Source organism: Fragaria vesca, linkage group LG3 (genome assembly GCF_000184155.1).
Source record: "Fragaria vesca subsp. vesca linkage group LG3, FraVesHawaii_1.0, whole genome shotgun sequence".
NCBI lineage: Eukaryota > Viridiplantae > Streptophyta > Magnoliopsida > Rosales > Rosaceae > Fragaria > Fragaria vesca.
This window is the reverse complement of record NC_020493.1, coordinates 20505873-20508576: the sequence shown is the minus strand read 5'-3', so window position 1 is coordinate 20508576 and position 2704 is coordinate 20505873. Positions and strand designations below refer to the sequence as shown.

Below are 2704 nucleotides of genomic sequence, written 5' to 3'. Positions count from 1 at the left end.
AAAATCAACACTAATTCAACACATGCATATTATTATACATACTTTTTGACTTTACGACAATGTCACACTTTTTTCATGATGATTATTAGTCAGATCTTTTACTTTCTACTTTCTATTTGTACTTTTTTTTTCTTCTTTTCCCAAAAAAGGATAAAAAAACATTTATCTTCCAGAAAAAGATATCGACAAATTCGACAATCCTTGCCCACGTCATTGGACAAGACCGGTCCAATTTTTAGTAGGGTTTCTTATTCGGGCCATCAACATGGGCTAGAACGTAAAGCCCGCAGACCCAAAACGGCCCATAGCCCACAAAATCGAGCAAAACAGTTTTGAACATTTATGATCCCTTTCAGCTTTTTGAGATTGGCCAACCACGAACCTCTCATTTTCTCCTACACACCTCTTTTGAAACACTCACTCTCACTCATATAGTCGCTGCATAAATCAGACTCCGAGAAACTTCCCGTCGAAAGCAAAAACGATGTCGTATGTGCCTCCACACCTCAGAAACTCCAGCTCAACCACCACCACCTCCGCCGCCGCCAAATACTCATCCGCAACCGACGTTGATCGCAGTAAGCTCTCCTACTCCGCCTCCTCCAACTCTCACTCGTCCGCTGCTCCGTTCTCCTCGTTCTCCCACTCCAATGGCTCTCGCTGGAGCTCTGCTGCTCACTCCTCGGCCAACCGAGCTATCTCGCCGCCTGACGCCGTCGTTCCTCAGTGGAAGCTGTCGGAGCGCGTCCTCCGAATGAAGCCGGAGCTGGTTCGTATCCTTCATCCGACTTCAGTTCTTGTTGCAATTTCGGTTTTGCTCGAATTTGATTAGCTTAGGTCCTCACGTTTTCTATCTCCATAATCCAAACTGAAGAAGCATTTCAAATATATGATCACGAGGTCATGTGCTTTAATGTAGACAAGAATTCAATTACCCTGTCCAACGCCTAAACAGTATGGATCCCTCACCAGTTTTCCTCTAACTGAAGATGTGCAAGGTTCTAGTTACTATGATCATGGGTGAAAAATGATAATCATGTGTAGAAGCTACGGTCCAACGCCTAAACAGTACATAGTCCTCGCCAGCTAAATCTTTTCTGACTGTTGCCCATGAATAAAACTAGAACTATTGTAATTTAGCTTCGAAATGAAAATGGATGAACATAGATCTTCATATCTCTCGAAACTTTCTGGGATTTAACATCTGGATATGCAACTTGTTATTTCAATAATGTTAGTGGATTTACATCTACGAGTCTAGATCAATGAGTGAATATCACAGCTGATATCAAATACTTTCGGGTTCGATTCTCTCTGAACTAAACATTAACGTAACTGACAGGTGCACCGATGTTCAACTAAACCAGACAGATACTGAACGATATGAAATCGAAACAGGCTCAGCAAACATGTGTTCCTCACTAATGAATTCGAATACGGCTGTTAAGCAAATCTCAAAAACATGAAAAGAAAGCAGGAGACACAATGTTGCAGGTCATGAATTTAAACTCTTACCTCAATAGGGAATGCGCAGAATCTGGTTTGCATGTGGTTTCCGGCCTCAACCCATTCATAAATTCATTGATTTCAAGCTCCTGAGCAAAAATGCCGCATTTGTATCCGAAAATGTGTACAAACCCTTTCAAATCCACACGATGTACTCCACCTTCAAACCCGTTCTTCAGTGAAATCAATTTGAAATGTTTTGATCATCTCCGCCTAATTGTGCAGGACGCTTTGCCGCTAATTCACCCTCTCGACGGCGGAGACGTGGGTGCTCTGTGCTTGCCGCTAATTCGCCCTGTAGGTGGCGGAGACGTGGCATATCTCCCACCAGCGTCATATTTAACCCCTCCCGCCAGCGAACTCAGTATCCTTTCTTCTCCCCACAAGGACCCAAAATATTGAATAAAATCTTATTTCAACAAGAAACCCAGAAAGAAGCCAAGCACAGAAAGTTGAATAAGGGCTCAAAAACAAGCATGCACACAAGTTTCACCTCAAATTTCATCAAAGCAGGCCTTGAGAATCTAAAATTGAGGTCTGCGTGTGAAGCTTTATAATGGGTGTATGAATTTGACCAGATCTCGGTTTTGATTGAAGTAGAGGAGAAGATCTCAACAAGACAGCGTCTGATGAGGAGAAGTAGAGGAGGAGAGGATCCAAATTTGCTAACCAAAATGTTTTTGTTGGTCATATGACCACCTAATAAAAGGTTGCCACCTATAATAACCCGTAACTATGACTAAACCATGGTTAACTCAATGAATAAGGAAAGAAAAATGGAATTGTTAACTTTTATAAATTATCAATTAAATATTTATTAAGCTAATCTAAATAGGGATGGCAATGGGTAGGGTAGGGTACGGGGATCAAAATACCGTACCCATACCTTTTTACATTTTTCATCCCCGTACCCGTCCCCGTACCCGTAATTAGATAATGGAGATTCCCCGTACCCGTACCCTTTGGGGATTACGTTTCCATACCCGTACCCGTACCTGTTAACAATTGTGTATTAAATTAAAATTTTTTTTTTAAATACGAAATACAATTATATAAAAGTATGAAATTAAAATCAAATACCAAAATAAATAAGTTTCATACTTCAATCCAATAAAAATAAATACAAGTCTTGGTTAAAACATAACAATACCGGTAAATTTCATTAAGAGAATAAAAATATATAATAAAAAGGAAGGTC

The 2704-nt window shown here is 40.4% G+C and overlaps 1 non-coding gene across 1 annotated transcript; it reads right to left on the bottom strand.

The window, feature by feature from the left end:
- Positions 1-2083, bottom strand: LOC101294152. Its single transcript, XR_184281.1, has 2 exons — positions 1516-2083; positions 1-1440 (listed from the first exon to the last, which is right to left on the bottom strand). It is a non-coding gene; the product is annotated as an uncharacterized LOC101294152 (transcript).
- Positions 2084-2704: the final 621 nt, after the last annotated feature.